Here is a 19,707-nt window from a genome sequence, read left to right on the forward strand (position 1 = left end):
GAAAACGCACAGAACACAAGAATGCATTGGTTAACAGTGTTTTCCTCAAACTAGCACCTCAGGAAAGTACATTTATCCTTTTCATGATGGTATCATGGTTTGTGAATAGTTTTCCAACCTTTTTTGTTCAAACTAAGTTTTGGTGCTCGTGACTATTAAGGCGTTTGCAGGCCGAGAGAAAGCTGAAAACGCACAGAACACAAGAATGCATTGGTTAACAGTGTTTTCCTAAAACTAGCACCTCAGGAAAGTACATTTATCCTTTTCATGATGGTATCATGGTTTGTGAATAGTTTTCCAACCTTTTTTGTTCAAACTAAGTTTTGGTGCATTCGTGACTATTAAGGCGTTTGCAGACCGAGAGAAAGCTGAAAACGCACAGAACACAAGAATGCATTGGTTAACAGTGTTTTCCTCAAACTAGCACCTCAGGAAAGTACATTTATCCTTTTCATGATGGTATCATGGTTTGTGAATAGTTTTCCAACATTTTTTGTTCCAACTAAGTTTTGGTGCTTTCTTGACTATTAAGGCGTTTTCAGGCCGAGAGAAGGCTTAAAAACGCACAGAACACAAGAATGCATTGGTTAACAGTGTTTTCCTCAAACTAGCACCTCAGGAAAGTACATTTATCCTTTTCATGATGGTATCATGGTTTGTGAATAGTTTTCCAACCTTTTTTGTTCAAACTAAGTTTTGGTGCATTCGTGACTATTAAGGCGTTTGCAGGCCGAGAGAAAGCTGAAAACGCACAGAACACAAGAATGCATTGGTTAACAGTGTTTTCCTCAAACTAGCACCTCAGGACAGTACATTTATCCTTTTCATGATGGTATCATGGTTTGTGAATAGTTTTCCAACATTTTTTGTTCCAACTAAGTTTTGGTGCATTCGTGACTATTAAGGCGTTTGCAGGCCGAGAGAAAGCTGAAAACGCACAGAACACAAGAATGCATTGGTTAACAGTGTTTTCCTAAAACTAGACCCTCAGGAAAGTACATTTATCCTTTTCATGATGGTATCATGGTTTGTGAATAGTTTTCCAACCTTTTTTGTTCAAACTAAGTTTTGGTGCTCGTGACTATTAAGGCGTTTGCAGGCCGAGAGAAAGCTGAAAACGCACAGAACACAAGAATGCATTGGTTAACAGTGTTTTCCTAAAACTAGCACCTCAGGAAAGTACATTTATCCTTTTCATGATGGTATCATGGTTTGTGAATAGTTTTCCAACCTTTTTTGTTCAAACTAAGTTTTGGTGCATTCGTGACTATTAAGGCGTTTGCAGACCGAGAGAAAGCTGAAAACGCACAGAACACAAGAATGCATTGGTTAACAGTGTTTTCCTCAAACTAGCACCTCAGGAAAGTACATTTATCCTTTTCATGATGGTATCATGGTTTGTGAATAGTTTTCCAACATTTTTTGTTCCAACTAAGTTTTGGTGCTTTCTTGACTATTAAGGCGTTTTCAGGCCGAGAGAAGGCTTAAAAACGCACAGAACACAAGAATGCATTGGTTAACAGTGTTTTCCTAAAACTAGCACCTCAGGAAAGTACATTTATCTGTTTTATGATGGTATCATGATTTGTGAATAGTTTTCCAACCTTTTTTGTTCAAACTAAGTTTTGGTGCATTCGTGGCTATTAAGGCGTTTGCAGGCCGAGAGAAAGCTGAAAACGCACAGAACACAAGAATGCATTGGTTAACAGGGTTTTCCTAAAACTAGCACCTCAGGAAAGTACATTTATCTGTTTAATGATGGTATCATGATTTGTGAATAGTTTTTCAACCTTTTTTGTTCAAACTAAGTTTTGGTGCTTTCTTGACTATTAAGGCGTTTTCAGGCCGAGAGAAGGCTTAAAAACGCACAGAACACAAGAATGCATTTGTTAACAGTGTTTTCCTAAAACTAGCACCTCAGGAAAGTACATTTATCTGTTTTATGATGGTATCATGATTTGTGAATAGTTTTCCAACCTTTTTTGTTCAAACTAAGTTTTGGTGCATTCGTGGCTATTAAGGCGTTTGCAGGCCGAGAGAAAGCTGAAAACGCACAGAACACAAGAATGCATTGGTTAACAGTGTTTTCCTAAAACTGGCACCTCAGGAAGGTATATTCATCCTTTTCATGATGGTATCATGGTTTGTGAATAGTTTTCCAACCTTTTTTGTTCAAACTAAGTTTTGGTGCATTCGTGACTATTAAGGCGTTTGCAGGCCGATAGAAAGCTGAAAACGCACAGAACACAAGAATGCATTGGTTAACAGTGTTTTCCTAAAACTAGACCCTCAGGAAAGTACATTTATCCTTTTCATGATGGTATCATGGTTTGTGAATAGTTTTCCAACCTTTTTTGTTCAAACTAAGTTTTGGTGCATTCGTGACTATTAAGGCGTTTGCAGACCGAGAGAAAGCTGAAAACGCACAGAACACAAGAATGCATCTGTTAACAGTGTTTTCCTAAAACTAGCACCTCAGGAAAGTACATTTATCCTTTTCATGATGGTATCATGGTTTGTGAATAGTTTTCCAACCTTTTTTGTTCAAACTAAGTTTTGGTGCATTCGTGACTATTAAGGCGTTTGCAGGCCGAGAGAAAGCTGAAAACGCACAGAACACAAGAATGCATTGGTTAACAGTGTTTTCCTCAAACTAGCACCTCAGGAAAGTACATTTATCCTTTTCATGATGGTATCATGGTTTGTGAATAGTTTTCCAACCTTTTTTGTTCAAACTAAGTTTTGGTGCATTCGTGACTATTAAGGCGTTTGCAGGCCGAGAGAAAGCTGAAAACGCACAGAACACAAGAATGCATTGGTTAACAGTGTTTTCCTCAAACTAGCACCTCAGGAAAGTACATTTATCCTTTTCATGATGGTATCATGGTTTGTGAATAGTTTTCCAACCTTTTTTGTTCAAACTAAGTTTTGGTGCATTCGTGACTATTAAGGCGTTTGCAGACCGAGAGAAAGCTGAAAACGCACAGAACACAAGAATGCATTGGTTAACAGTGTTTTCCTAAAACTAGCACCTCAGGAAAGTATATTTATCCTTTTCATGATGGTATCATGGTTTGTGAATAGTTTTCCAACCTTTTTTGTTCAAACTAAGTTTTTGTGCATTCGTGACTATTAAGGCGTTTGCAGGCCGAGAGAAAGCTGAAAACGCACAGAACACAAGAATGCATTGGTTAACAGTGTTTTCCTAAAACTGGCACCTCAGGAAGGTATATTCATCCTTTTCATGATGGTATCATGGTTTGTGAATAGTTTTCCAACCTTTTTTGTTCAAACTAAGTTTTGGTGCTTTCTTGACTATTAAGGCGTTTTCAGGCCGAGAGAAGGCTTAAAAACGCACAGAACACAAGAATGCATTGGTTAACAGTGTTTTCCTAAAACTAGCACCTCAGGAAAGTACATTAATCCTTTTCATGATGGTATCATGGTTTGTGAATAGTTTTCCAACCTTTTTTGTTCAAACTAAGTTTTGGTGCATTCGTGACTATTAAGGCGTTTGCAGGCCGAGAGAAAGCTGAAAACGCACAGAACACAAGAATGCATTGGTTAACAGTGTTTTCCTAAAACTAGCACCTCAGGAAAGTATATTCATCCTTTTCATGATGGTATCATGGTTTGTGAATAGTTTTCAAACCTTTTTTGTTCAAACTAAGTTTTGGTGCATTCGTGACTATTAAGGCGTTTGCAGGCCGAGAGAAAGCTGAAAACGCACAGAACACAAGAATGCATTGGTTAACAGTGTTTTCCTAAAACTAGCACCTCAGGAAAGTACATTTATCTGTTTTATGATGGTATCATGATTTGTGAATAGTTTTCCAACCTTTTTTGTTCAAACTAAGTTTTGGTGCATTCGTGACTATTAAGGCGTTTGCAGGCCGAGAGAAAGCTGAAAACGCACAGAACACAAGAATGCATTGGTTAACAGTGTTTTCCTAAAACTTTCACGTCGGGAAAGTACATTTATCTGTTTTATGATGGTATCATGATTTGTGAATAGTTTTCCAACCTTTGTTGTTCAAACTAAGTTTTGGTGCATTCGTGACTATTAAGGCGTTTGCAGGCCGAGAGAAAGCTGAAAACGCACAGAACACAAGAATGCATTGGTTAACAGTGTTTTCCTAAAACTAGCACCTCAGGAAAGTACATTTATCCTTTTCATGATGGTATCATGGTTTGTGAATAGTTTTCCAACCTCTTTTGTTCAAACTAAGTTTTGGTGCATTCGTGACTATTAAGGCGTTTGCAGGCCGAGAGAAAGCTGAAAACGCACAGAACACAAGAATGCATTGGTTAACAGTGTTTTCCTAAAACTAGCACCTCAGGAAAGTATATTCATCCTTTTCATGATGGTATCATGGTTTGTGAATAGTTTTCCAACCTTTTTTGTTCAAACTAAGTTTTGGTGCATTCGTGATTATTAAGGCGTTTACAGGCCGAGAGAAAGCTGAAAACGCACAGAACACAAGAATGCATTGGTTAACAGTGTTTTCCTAAAACTAGCACCTCAGGAAAGTACATTTATCTGTTTTATGATCGTATCATGATTTGTGAATAGTTTTCCAACCTTTTTTGTTCAAACTAAGTTTTGGTGCATTCGTGACTATTAAGGTGTTTGCAGGCCGAGAGAAAGCTGAAAACGCACAGAACACAAGAATGCATTGGTTAACAGTGTTTTCCTAAAACTTTCACGTCGGGAAAGTACATTCATCTGTTTTATGATGGTATCATGATTTGTGAATAGTTTTTCAACCTTTTTTGTTCAAACTAAGTTTTGGTGCATTCGTGACTATTAAGGCGTTTGCAGGCCGAGAGAAAGCTGAAAACGCACAGAACACAAGAATGCATTGGTTAACAGTATTTTCCTAAAACTAGCACCTCAGGAAAGTACATTTATCCTTTTCATGATGATTCATGGTTTGTGAATAGTTTTCCAACCTTTTTTGTTCAAACTAAGTTTTGGTGCATTCGTGACTATTAAGGCGTTTGCAGGCCGAGAGAAAGCTGAAAACGCACAGAACACAAGAATGCATTGGTTAACAGGGTTTTCCTAAAACTAGCACCTCAGGAAAGTACATTTATCTGTTTAATGATGGTATCATGATTTGTGAATAGTTTTTCAACCTTTTTTGTTCAAACTAAGTTTTGGTGCTTTCTTGACTATTAAGGCGTTTGCAGGCCGAGAGAAAGCTGAAAACGCACAGAACACAAGAATGCATTGGTTAACAGTGTTTTCCTAAAACTTTCACGTCGGGAAAGTACATTTATCTGTTTTATGATGGTATCATGATTTGTGAATAGTTTTCCAACCTTTGTTGTTCAAACTAAGTTTTGGTGCATTCGTGACTATTAAGGCGTTTGCAGGCCGAGAGAAAGCTGAAAACGCACAGAACACAATAATGCATTGGTTAACAGTGTTTTCCTAAAACTAGCACCTCAGGAAAGTATATTCATCCTTTTCATGATGGTATCATGGTTTGTGAATAGTTTTCCAACCTTTTTTGTTCAAACTAAGTTTTGGTGCATTCGTGACTATTAAGGCGTTTGCAGGCCGAGAGAAAGCTGAAAACGCACAGAACACAAGAATGCATTGGTTAACAGTGTTTTCCTAAAACTTTCACGTCGGGAAAGTACATTTATCTGTTTTATGATGGTATCATGGTTTGTGAACAGTTTTCCAACCTTTTTTTTTCAAACTAAGTTTTGGTGCTTTCTTGACTATTAAGGCGTTTTCAGGCCGAGAGAAGGCTTAAAAACGCACAGAACACAAGAATGCATTGGTTAACAGTGTTTTCCTAAAACTTGCACCTCAGGAAAGTACATTTATCTGTTTTATGATGGTATCATGATTTGTGAATAGTTTTCCAACCTTTTTTGTTCAAACTAAGTTTTGGTGCATTCGTGACAATTAAGGCGTTTGCAGGCCGAGAGAAAGCTGAAAACAGAACACAAGAATGCATTGGTTAACAGTGTTTTCCTAAAACTAGCACCTCAGGAAAGTATATTCATCCTTTTCATGATGGTATCATGGTTTGTGAATAGTTTTCCAACCTTTTTTGTTCAAACTAAGTTTTTGTGCATTCGTGACTATTAAGGCGTTTGCAGGCCGAGAGAAAGCTGAAAACGCACAGAACACAAGAATGCATTGGTTAACAGTGTTTTCCTAAAACTTTCACGTCGGGAAAGTACATTTATCTGTTTTATGATGGTATCATGATTTGTGAATAGTTTTCCAACCTTTTTTGTTCAAACTAAGTTTTGGTGCATTCGTGACTATTAAGGCGTTTGCAGGCCGAGAGAAAGCTGAAAACGCACAGAACACAAGAATGCATTGGTTAACAGTGTTTTCCTAAAACTAGCACCTCAGGAAAGTACATTTATCTGTTTTATGATGGTATCATGATTTGTGAATAGTTTTCCAACCTTTTTTGTTCAAACTAAGTTTTGGTGCATTCGTGACTATTAAGGCGTTTGCAGGCCGAGAGAAAGCTGAAAACGCACAGAACACAAGAATGCATTGGTTAACAGTGTTTTCCTAAAACTTTCACGTCGGGAAAGTACATTTATCTGTTTTATGATGGTATCATGATTTGTGAATAGTTTTCCAACCTTTGTTGTTCAAACTAAGTTTTGGTGCATTCGTGACTATTAAGGCGTTTGCAGGCCGAGAGAAAGCTGAAAACGCACAGAACACAAGAATGCATTGGTTAACAGTGTTTTCCTAAAACTAGCACCTCAGGAAAGTACATTTATCCTTTTCATGATGGTATCATGGTTTGTGAATAGTTTTCCAACCTTTTTTGTTCAAACTAAGTTTTGGTGCATTCGTGACTATTAAGGCGTTTGCAGGCCGAGAGAAAGCTGAAAACGCACAGAACACAATAATGCATTGGTTAACAGTGTTTTCCTAAAACTAGCACCTCAGGAAAGTATATTCATCCTTTTCATGATGGTATCATGGTTTGTGAATAGTTTTCCAACCTTTTTTGTTCAAACTAAGTTTTGGTGCTTTCTTGACTATTAAGGCGTTTTCAGGCCGAGAGAAGGCTTAAAAACGCACAGAACACAAGAATGCATTGGTTAACAGTGTTTTCCTAAAACTAGCACCTCAGGAAAGTACATTTATCTGTTTTATGATGGTATCATGATTTGTGAATAGTTTTCCAACCTTTTTTGTTCAAACTAAGTTTTGGTGCATTCGTGGCTATTAAGGCGTTTGCAGGCCGAGAGAAAGCTGAAAACGCACAGAACACAAGAATGCATTGGTTAACAGTGTTTTCCTAAAACTAGCACCTCAGGAAGGTATATTCATCCTTTTCATGATGGTATCATGGTTTGTGAATAGTTTTCCAACCTTTTTTGTTCAAACTAAGTTTTGGTGCATTCGTGACTATTAAGGCGTTTGCAGGCCGAGAGAAAGCTGAAAACGCACAGAACACAAGAATGCATTGGTTAACAGTATTTTCCTAAAACTAGCACCTCAGGAAAGTACATTTATCCTTTTCATGATGATTCATGGTTTGTGAATAGTTTTCCAACCTTTTTTGTTCAAACTAAGTTTTGGTGCATTCGTGACTATTAAGGCGTTTGCAGGCCGAGAGAAAGCTGAAAACGCACAGAACACAAGAATGCATTGGTTAACAGGGTTTTCCTAAAACTAGCACCTCAGGAAAGTACATTTATCTGTTTAATGATGGTATCATGATTTGTGAATAGTTTTTCAACCTTTTTTGTTCAAACTAAGTTTTGGTGCTTTCTTGACTATTAAGGCGTTTTCAGGCCGAGAGAAGGCTTAAAAACGCACAGAACACAAGAATGCATTGGTTAACAGTGTTTTCCTAAAACTAGCACCTCAGGAAAGTACATTTATCTGTTATATGATGGTATCATGATTTGTGAATAGTTTTCCAACCTTTTTTGTTCAAACTAAGTTTTGGTGCATTCGTGGCTATTAAGGCGTTTGCAGGCCGAGAGAAAGCTGAAAACGCACAGAACACAAGAATGCATTGGTTAACAGTGTTTTCCTAAAACTAGCACCTCAGGAAAGTACATTTATCTGTTTTATGATGGTATCATGATTTGTGAATAGTTTTCCACCTTTTTTGTTCAAACTAAGTTTTGGTGCATTCGTGGCTATTAAGGCGTTTGCAGGCCGAGAGAAAGCTGAAAACGCACAGAACACAAGAATGCATTGGTTAACAGTGTTTTCCTAAAACTAGACCCTCAGGAAAGTACATTTATCCTTTTCATGATGGTATCATGGTTTGTGAATAGTTTTCCAACCTTTTTTGTTCAAACTAAGTTTTGGTGCATTCCTGACTATTAAGGCGTTTGCAGACCGAGAGAAAGCTGAAAACGCACAGAACACAAGAATGCATTGGTTAACAGTGTTTTCCTAAAACTAGCACCTCAGGAAAGTACATTCATCTGTTTTATGATGGTATCATGATTTGTGAATAGTTTTCCAACCTTTTTTGTTCAAACTAAGTTTTGGTGCATTCGTGACTATTAAGGCGTTTGCAGGCCGAGAGAAAGCTGAAAACGCACAGAACACAAGAATGCATTGGTTAACAGTGTTTTCCTAAAACTAGCACCTCAGGAAAGTATATTCATCCTTTTCATGATGGTATCATGGTTTGTGAATAGTTTTCCAACCTTTTTTGTTCAAACTAAGTTTTGGTGCATTCGTGACTATTAAGGCGTTTGCAGGCCGAGAGAAAGCTGAAAACGCACAGAACACAAGAATGCATTGGTTAACAGTGTTTTCCTAAAACTAGCACCTCAGGAAAGTACATTTATCCTTTTCATGATGGTATCATGGTTTGTGAATAGTTTTCCAACCTTTTTTGTTCAAACTAAGTTTTGGTGCATTCGTGACTATTATGGCGTTTGCAGGCCGAGAGAAAGCTGAAAACGCACAGAACACAAGAATGCATTGGTTAACAGTGTTTTCCTAAAACTAGCACCTCAGGAAAGTATATTCATCCTTTTCATGATGGTATCATGGTTTGTGAATAGTTTTCCAACCTTTTTTGTTCAAACTAAGTTTTGGTGCATTCGTGATTATTAAGGCGTTTACAGGCCGAGAGAAAGCTGAAAACGCACAGAACACAAGAATGCATTGGTTAACAGTGTTTTCCTAAAACTAGCACCTCAGGAAAGTACATTTATCTGTTTTATGATCGTATCATGATTCGTGAATAGTTTTCCAACCTTTTTTGTTCAAACTAAGTTTTGGTGCATTCGTGACTATTAAGGTGTTTGCAGGCCGAGAGAAGGCTGAAAACGCACAGAACACAAGAATGCATTGGTTAACAGTGTTTTCCTAAAACTTTCACGTCGGGAAAGTACATTCATCTGTTTTATGATGGTATCATGATTTGTGAATAGTTTTTCAACCTTTTTTGTTCAAACTAAGTTTTGGTGCATTCGTGACTATTAAGGCGTTTGCAGGCCGAGAGAAAGCTGAAAACGCACAGAACACAAGAATGCATTGGTTAACAGTATTTTCCTAAAACTAGCACCTCAGGAAAGTACATTTATCCTTTTCATGATGATTCATGGTTTGTGAATAGTTTTCCAACCTTTTTTGTTCAAACTAAGTTTTGGTGCATTCGTGACTATTAAGGCGTTTGCAGGCCGAGAGAAAGCTGAAAACGCACAGAACACAAGAATGCATTGGTTAACAGGGTTTTCCTAAAACTAGCACCTCAGGAAAGTACATTTATCTGTTTAATGATGGTATCATGATTTGTGAATAGTTTTTCAACCTTTTTTGTTCAAACTAAGTTTTGGTGCTTTCTTGACTATTAAGGCGTTTGCAGGCCGAGAGAAAGCTGAAAACGCACAGAACACAAGAATGCATTGGTTAACAGTGTTTTCCTAAAACTAGCACCTCAGGAAAGTATATTCATCCTTTTCATGATGGTATCATGGTTTGTGAATAGTTTTCCAACCTTTTTTGTTCAAACTAAGTTTTGGTGCATTCGTGACTATTAAGGCGTTTGCAGGCCGAGAGAAAGCTGAAAACGCACAGAACACAAGAATGCATTGGTTAACAGTGTTTTCCTAAAACTAGCACCTCAGGAAAGTACATTTATCCTTTTCATGATGGTATCATGGTTTGTGAATAGTTTTCCAACCTTTTTTGTTCAAACTAAGTTTTGGTGCATTCGTGACTATTATGGCGTTTGCAGGCCGAGAGAAAGCTGAAAACGCACAGAACACAAGAATGCATTGGTTAACAGTGTTTTCCTAAAACTAGCACCTCAGGAAAGTATATTCATCCTTTTCATGATGGTATCATGGTTTGTGAATAGTTTTCCAACCTTTTTTGTTCAAACTAAGTTTTGGTGCATTCGTGATTATTAAGGCGTTTACAGGCCGAGAGAAAGCTGAAAACGCACAGAACACAAGAATGCATTGGTTAACAGTGTTTTCCTAAAACTAGCACCTCAGGAAAGTACATTTATCTGTTTTATGATCGTATCATGATTCGTGAATAGTTTTCCAACCTTTTTTGTTCAAACTAAGTTTTGGTGCATTCGTGACTATTAAGGTGTTTGCAGGCCGAGAGAAAGCTGAAAACGCACAGAACACAAGAATGCATTGGTTAACAGTGTTTTCCTAAAACTTTCACGTCGGGAAAGTACATTCATCTGTTTTATGATGGTATCATGATTTGTGAATAGTTTTTCAACCTTTTTTGTTCAAACTAAGTTTTGGTGCATTCGTGACTATTAAGGCGTTTGCAGGCCGAGAGAAAGCTGAAAACGCACAGAACACAAGAATGCATTGGTTAACAGTATTTTCCTAAAACTAGCACCTCAGGAAAGTACATTTATCCTTTTCATGATGATTCATGGTTTGTGAATAGTTTTCCAACCTTTTTTGTTCAAACTAAGTTTTGGTGCATTCGTGACTATTAAGGCGTTTGCAGGCCGAGAGAAAGCTGAAAACGCACAGAACACAAGAATGCATTGGTTAACAGGGTTTTCCTAAAACTAGCACCTCAGGAAAGTACATTTATCTGTTTAATGATGGTATCATGATTTGTGAATAGTTTTTCAACCTTTTTTGTTCAAACTAAGTTTTGGTGCTTTCTTGACTATTAAGGCGTTTGCAGGCCGAGAGAAAGCTGAAAACGCACAGAACACAAGAATGCATTGGTTAACAGTGTTTTCCTAAAACTTTCACGTCGGGAAAGTACATTTATCTGTTTTATGATGGTATCATGATTTGTGAATAGTTTTCCAACCTTTGTTGTTCAAACTAAGTTTTGGTGCATTCGTGACTATTAAGGCGTTTGCAGGCCGAGAGAAAGCTGAAAACGCACAGAACACAATAATGCATTGGTTAACAGTGTTTTCCTAAAACTAGCACCTCAGGAAAGTATATTCATCCTTTTCATGATGGTATCATGGTTTGTGAATAGTTTTCCAACCTTTTTTGTTCAAACTAAGTTTTGGTGCATTCGTGACTATTAAGGCGTTTGCAGGCCGAGAGAAAGCTGAAAACGCACAGAACACAAGAATGCATTGGTTAACAGTGTTTTCCTAAAACTTTCACGTCGGGAAAGTACATTTATCTGTTTTATGATGGTATCATGGTTTGTGAACAGTTTTCCAACCTTTTTTTTTCAAACTAAGTTTTGGTGCTTTCTTGACTATTAAGGCGTTTTCAGGCCGAGAGAAGGCTTAAAAACGCACAGAACACAAGAATGCATTGGTTAACAGTGTTTTCCTAAAACTTGCACCTCAGGAAAGTACATTTATCTGTTTTATGATGGTATCATGATTTGTGAATAGTTTTCCAACCTTTTTTGTTCAAACTAAGTTTTGGTGCATTCGTGACAATTAAGGCGTTTGCAGGCCGAGAGAAAGCTGAAAACAGAACACAAGAATGCATTGGTTAACAGTGTTTTCCTAAAACTAGCACCTCAGGAAAGTATATTCATCCTTTTCATGATGGTATCATGGTTTGTGAATAGTTTTCCAACCTTTTTTGTTCAAACTAAGTTTTGGTGCATTCGTGACTATTAAGGCGTTTGCAGGCCGAGAGAAAGCTGAAAACGCACAGAACACAAGAATGCATTGGTTAACAGTGTTTTCCTAAAACTTTCACGTCGGGAAAGTACATTTATCTGTTTTATGATGGTATCATGATTTGTGAATAGTTTTCCAACCTTTTTTGTTCAAACTAAGTTTTGGTGCATTCGTGACTATTAAGGCGTTTGCAGGCCGAGAGAAAGCTGAAAACGCACAGAACACAAGAATGCATTGGTTAACAGTGTTTTCCTAAAACTAGCACCTCAGGAAAGTACATTTATCTGTTTTATGATGGTATCATGATTTGTGAATAGTTTTCCAACCTTTTTTGTTCAAACTAAGTTTTGGTGCATTCGTGACTATTAAGGCGTTTGCAGGCCGAGAGAAAGCTGAAAACGCACAGAACACAAGAATGCATTGGTTAACAGTGTTTTCCTAAAACTTTCACGTCGGGAAAGTACATTTATCTGTTTTATGATGGTATCATGATTTGTGAATAGTTTTCCAACCTTTGTTGTTCAAACTAAGTTTTGGTGCATTCGTGACTATTAAGGCGTTTGCAGGCCGAGAGAAAGCTGAAAACGCACAGAACACAAGAATGCATTGGTTAACAGTGTTTTCCTAAAACTAGCACCTCAGGAAAGTACATCTATCCTTTTCATGATGGTATCATGATTTGTGAATAGTTTTCCAACCTTTTTTGTTCAAACTAAGTTTTGGTGCATTCGTGACTATTAAGGCGTTTGCAGGCCGAGAGAAAGCTGAAAACGCACAGAACACAAGAATGCATTGGTTAACAGTGTTTTCCTAAAACTAGCACCTCAGGAAAGTATATTCATCCTTTTCATGATGGTATCATGGTTTGTGAATAGTTTTCCAACCTTTTTTGTTCAAACTAAGTTTTGGTGCTTTCTTGACTATTAAGGCGTTTTCAGGCCGAGAGAAGGCTTAAAAACGCACAGAACACAAGAATGCATTGGTTAACAGTGTTTTCCTAAAACTAGCACCTCAGGAAAGTACATTTATCTGTTTTATGATGGTATCATGATTTGTGAATAGTTTTCCAACCTTTTTTGTTCAAACTAAGTTTTGGTGCATTCGTGGCTATTAAGGCGTTTGCAGGCCGAGAGAAAGCTGAAAACGCACAGAACACAAGAATGCATTGGTTAACAGTGTTTTCCTAAAACTAGCACCTCAGGAAGGTATATTCATCCTTTTCATGATGGTATCATGGTTTGTGAATGGTTTTCCAACCTTTTTTGTTCAAACTAAGTTTTGGTGCATTCGTGACTATTAAGGCGTTTGCAGGCCGAGAGAAAGCTGAAAACGCACAGAACACAAGAATGCATTGGTTAACAGTGTTTTCCTAAAACTAGCACCTCAGGAAAGTACATTTATCTGTTTTATGATGGTATCATGATTTGTGAATAGTTTTCCAACCTTTTTTGTTCAAACTAAGTTTTGGTGCATTCGTGACAATTAAGGCGTTTGCAGGCCGAGAGAAAGCTGAAAACAGAACACAAGAATGCATTGGTTAACAGTGTTTTCCTAAAACTAGCACCTCAGGAAAGTATATTCATCCTTTTCATGATGGTATCATGGTTTGTGAATAGTTTTCCAACCTTTTTTGTTCAAACTAAGTTTTGGTGCATTCGTGACTATTAAGGCGTTTGCAGGCCGAGAGAAAGCTGAAAACGCACAGAACACAAGAATGCATTGGTTAACAGTGTTTTCCTAAAACTTTCACGTCGGGAAAGTACATTTATCTGTTTTATGATGGTATCATGATTTGTGAATAGTTTTCCAACCTTTTTTGTTCAAACTAAGTTTTGGTGCATTCGTGACTATTAAGGCGTTTGCAGGCCGAGAGAAAGCTGAAAACGCACAGAACACAAGAATGCATTGGTTAACAGTGTTTTCCTAAAACTAGCACCTCAGGAAAGTACATTTATCTGTTTTATGATGGTATCATGATTTGTGAATAGTTTTCCAACCTTTTTTGTTCAAACTAAGTTTTGGTGCATTCGTGACTATTAAGGCGTTTGCAGGCCGAGAGAAAGCTGAAAACGCACAGAACACAAGAATGCATTGGTTAACAGTGTTTTCCTAAAACTTTCACGTCGGGAAAGTACATTTATCTGTTTTATGATGGTATCATGATTTGTGAATAGTTTTCCAACCTTTGTTGTTCAAACTAAGTTTTGGTGCATTCGTGACTATTAAGGCGTTTGCAGGCCGAGAGAAAGCTGAAAACGCACAGAACACAAGAATGCATTGGTTAACAGTGTTTTCCTAAAACTAGCACCTCAGGAAAGTACATCTATCCTTTTCATGATGGTATCATGATTTGTGAATAGTTTTCCAACCTTTTTTGTTCAAACTAAGTTTTGGTGCATTCGTGACTATTAAGGCGTTTGCAGGCCGAGAGAAAGCTGAAAACGCACAGAACACAAGAATGCATTGGTTAACAGTGTTTTCCTAAAACTAGCACCTCAGGAAAGTATATTCATCCTTTTCATGATGGTATCATGGTTTGTGAATAGTTTTCCAACCTTTTTTGTTCAAACTAAGTTTTGGTGCTTTCTTGACTATTAAGGCGTTTTCAGGCCGAGAGAAGGCTTAAAAACGCACAGAACACAAGAATGCATTGGTTAACAGTGTTTTCCTAAAACTAGCACCTCAGGAAAGTACATTTATCTGTTTTATGATGGTATCATGATTTGTGAATAGTTTTCCAACCTTTTTTGTTCAAACTAAGTTTTGGTGCATTCGTGGCTATTAAGGCGTTTGCAGGCCGAGAGAAAGCTGAAAACGCACAGAACACAAGAATGCATTGGTTAACAGTGTTTTCCTAAAACTAGCACCTCAGGAAGGTATATTCATCCTTTTCATGATGGTATCATGGTTTGTGAATGGTTTTCCAACCTTTTTTGTTCAAACTAAGTTTTGGTGCATTCGTGACTATTAAGGCGTTTGCAGGCCGAGAGAAAGCTGAAAACGCACAGAACACAAGAATGCATTGGTTAACAGTGTTTTCCTAAAACTAGCACCTCAGGAAAGTACATTTATCTGTTTTATGATGGTATCATGATTTGTGAATAGTTTTCCAACCTTTTTTGTTCAAACTAAGTTTTGGTGCATTCGTGGCTATTAAGGCGTTTGCAGGCCGAGAGAAAGCTGAAAACGCACAGAACACAAGAATGCATTGGTTAACAGTGTTTTCCTAAAACTAGCACCTCAGGAAAGTACATTCATCTGTTTTATGATGGTATCATGATTTGTGAATAGTTTTTCAACCTTTTTTGTTCAAACTAAGTTTTGGTGCATTCGTGACTATTAAGGCGTTGGCAGGCCGAGAGAAAGCTGAAAACGCACAGAACACAAGAATGCATTGGTTAACAGTATTTTCCTAAAACTAGCACCTCAGGAAAGTACATTTATCTGTTATATGATGGTATCATGATTTGTGAATAGTTTTCCAACCTTTTTTGTTCAAACTAAGTTTTGGTGCATTCGTGACTATTAAGGCGTTTGCAGGCCGAGAGAAAGCTGAAAACGCACAGAACACAAGAATGCATTGGTTAACAGTGTTTTCCTAAAACTAGCACCTCAGGAAAGTACATTCATCTGTTTTATGATGGTATCATGATTTGTGAATAGTTTTCCAACCTTTTTTGTTCAAACTAAGTTTTGGTGCATTCGTGACTATTAAGGCGTTTGCAGGCCGAGAGAAAGCTGAAAACGCACAGAACACAAGAATGCATTGGTTAACAGTGTTTTCCTAAAACTAGCACCTCAGGAAAGTATATTCATCCTTTTCATGATGGTATCATGGTTTGTGAATAGTTTTCCAACCTTTTTTGTTCAAACTAAGTTTTGGTGCATTCGTGACTATTAAGGCGTTTGCAGGCCGAGAGAAAGCTGAAAACGCACAGAACACAAGAATGCATTGGTTAACAGTGTTTTCCTAAAACTAGCACCTCAGGAAAGTACATTTATCCTTTTCATGATGGTATCATGATTTGTGAATAGTTTTCCAACCGTTTTTGTTCAAACTAAGTTTTGGTGCATTCGTGACTATTAAGGCGTTTGCAGGCCGAGAGAAAGCTGAAAACGCACAGAACACAAGAATGCATTAGTTAACAGTGTTTTCCTAAAACTAGCACCTCAGGAAAGTACATTTATCTGTTTTATGATGGTATCATGATTTGTGAATAGTTTTCCAACCTTTTTTGTTCAAACTAAGTTTTGGTGCATTCGTGACTATTAAGGCGTTTGCAGGCCGAGAGAAAGCTGAAAACGCACAGAACACAAGAATGCATTGGTTAACAGTGTTTTCCTAAAACTAGCACCTCAGGAAAGTATATTCATCCTTTTCATGATGGTATCATGGTTTGTGAATAGTTTTCCAACCTTTTTTGTTCAAACTAAGTTTTGGTGCATTCGTGACTATTAAGGCGTTTGCAGGCCGAGAGAAAGCTGAAAACGCACAGAACACAAGAATGCATTGGTTAACAGTGTTTTCCTAAAACTAGCACCTCAGGAAAGTACATTTATCTGTTTTATGATGGTATCATGGTTTGTGAATAGTTTTCCAACCTTTTTTGTTCAAACTAAGTTTTGGTGCATTCGTGACTATTAAGGCGTTTGCAGGCCGAGAGAAAGCTGAAAACGCACAGAACACAAGAATGCATTGGTTAACAGTGTTTTACTAAAACTAGCACCTCAGGAAAGTACATTTATCTGTTTTATGATGGTATCATGATTTGTGAATAGTTTTCCAACCTTTTTTGTTCAAACTAAGTTTTGGTGCATTCGTGACAATTAAGGCGTTTGCAGGCCGAGAGAAAGCTGAAAACGCACAGAACACAAGAATGCATTGGTTAACAGTGTTTTCCTAAAACTAGCACCTCAGGAAAGTATATTCATCCTTTTCATGATGGTATCATGGTTTGTGAATAGTTTTCCAACCTTTTTTGTTCAAACTAAGTTTTGGTGCATTCGTGACTATTAAGGCGTTTGCAGGCCGAGAGAAAGCTGAAAACGCACAGAACACAAGAATGCATTGGTTAACAGTGTTTTCCTAAAACTAGCACCTCAGGAAAGTACATTTATCTGTTTTATGATGGTATCATGGTTTGTGAATAGTTTTCCAACCGTTTTTGTTCAAACTAAGTTTTGGTGCATTCGTGACTATTAAGGCGTTTGCAGGCCGAGAGAAAGCTGAAAACGCACAGAACACAAGAATGCATTAGTTAACAGTGTTTTCCTAAAACTAGCACCTCAGGAAAGTACATTTATCTGTTTTATGATGGTATCATGATTTGTGAATAGTTTTCCAACCTTTTTTGTTCAAACTAAGTTTTGGTGCATTCGTGACTATTAAGGCGTTTGCAGGCCGAGAGAAAGCTGAAAACGCACAGAACACAAGAATGCATTGGTTAACAGTGTTTTCCTAAAACTAGCACCTCAGGAAAGTATATTCATCCTTTTCATGATGGTATCATGGTTTGTGAATAGTTTTCCAACCTTTTTTGTTCAAACTAAGTTTTGGTGCATTCGTGACTATTAAGGCGTTTGCAGGCCGAGAGAAAGCTGAAAACGCACAGAACACAAGAATGCATTGGTTAACAGTGTTTTCCTAAAACTAGCACCTCAGGAAAGTACATTTATCTGTTTTATGATGGTATCATGGTTTGTGAATAGTTTTCCAACCTTTTTTGTTCAAACTAAGTTTTGGTGCATTCGTGACTATTAAGGCGTTTGCAGGCCGAGAGAAAGCTGAAAACGCACAGAACACAAGAATGCATTGGTTAACAGTGTTTTACTAAAACTAGCACCTCAGGAAAGTACATTTATCTGTTTTATGATGGTATCATGATTTGTGAATAGTTTTCCAACCTTTTTTGTTCAAACTAAGTTTTGGTGCATTCGTGACAATTAAGGCGTTTGCAGGCCGAGAGAAAGCTGAAAACGCACAGAACACAAGAATGCATTGGTTAACAGTGTTTTCCTAAAACTAGCACCTCAGGAAAGTATATTCATCCTTTTCATGATGGTATCATGGTTTGTGAATAGTTTTCCAACCTTTTTTGTTCAAACTAAGTTTTGGTGCATTCGTGACTATTAAGGCGTTTGCAGGCCGAGAGAAAGCTGAAAACGCACAGAACACAAGAATGCATTGGTTAACAGTGTTTTCCTAAAACTAGCACCTCAGGAAAGTACATTTATCTGTTTTATGATGGTATCATGGTTTGTGAATAGTTTTCCAACCTTTTTTGTTCAAACTAAGTTTTGGTGCATTCGTGACTATTAAGGCGTTTGCAGGCCGAGAGAAAGCTGAAAACGCACAGAACACAAGAATGCATTGGTTAACAGTGTTTTCCTAAAACTTTCACGTCGGGAAAGTACATTTATCTGTTTTATGATCGTATCATGATTTGTGAATAGTTTTCCAACCTTTTTTGTTCAAACTAAGTTTTGGTGCATTCGTGACTATTAAGGTGTTTGCAGGCCGAGAGAAAGCTGAAAACGCACAGAACACAAGAATGCATTGGTTAACAGTGTTTTCCTAAAACTTTTACGTCGGGAAAGTACATTTATCTGTTTTATGATGGTATCATGGTTTGTGAATAGTTTTCCAATCTTTTTTGTTCAAACTAAGTTTTGGTGCATTCGTGACTATTAAGGCGTTTGCAGGCCGAGAGAAAGCTGAAAACGCACAGAACACAAGAATGCATTAGTTAACAGTGTTTTCCTAAAACTAGCACCTCAGGAAAGTACATTTATCTGTTTTATGATGGTATCATGATTTGTGAATAGTTTTCCAACCTTTTTTGTTCAAACTAAGTTTTGGTGCATTCGTGACAATTAAGGCGTTTGCAGGCCGAGAGAAAGCTGAAAACGCACAGAACACAAGAATGCATTGGTTAACAGTGTTTTCCTAAAACTAGCACCTCAGGAAAGTATATTCATCCTTTTCATGATGGTATCATGGTTTGTGAATAGTTTTCCAACCTTTTTTGTTCAAACTAAGTTTTGGTGCATTCGTGACTATTAAGGCGTTTGCAGGCCGAGAGAAAGCTGAAGACGCACAGAACACAAGAATGCATTGGTTAACAGTGTTTTCCTAAAACTAGCACCTCAGGAAAGTACATTTATCTGTTTTATGATCGTATCATGATTTGTGAATAGTTTTCCAACCTTTTTTGTTCAAACTAAGTTTTGGTGCATTCGTGACTATTAAGGTGTTTGCAGGCCGAGAGAAAGCTGAAAACGCACAGAACACAAGAATGCATTGGTTAACAGTGTTTTCCTAAAACTTTCACGTCGGGAAAGTACATTCATCTGTTTTATGATGGTATCATGATTTGTGAATAGTTTTTCAACCTTTTTTGTTCAAACTAAGTTTTGGTGCATTCGTGACTATTAAGGCGTTTGCAGGCCGAGAGAAAGCTGAAAACGCACAGAACACAAGAATGCATTGGTTAACAGTATTTTCCTAAAACTAGCACCTCAGGAAAGTACATTTATCCTTTTCATGATGATTCATGGTTTGTGAATAGTTTTCCAACCTTTTTTGTTCAAACTAAGTTTTGGTGCATTCGTGACTATTAAGGCGTTTGCAGGCCGAGAGAAAGCTGAA

Source organism: Gasterosteus aculeatus, chromosome 21 (assembly GCF_964276395.1).
Source record: "Gasterosteus aculeatus chromosome 21, fGasAcu3.hap1.1, whole genome shotgun sequence".
NCBI lineage: Eukaryota > Metazoa > Chordata > Actinopteri > Perciformes > Gasterosteidae > Gasterosteus > Gasterosteus aculeatus.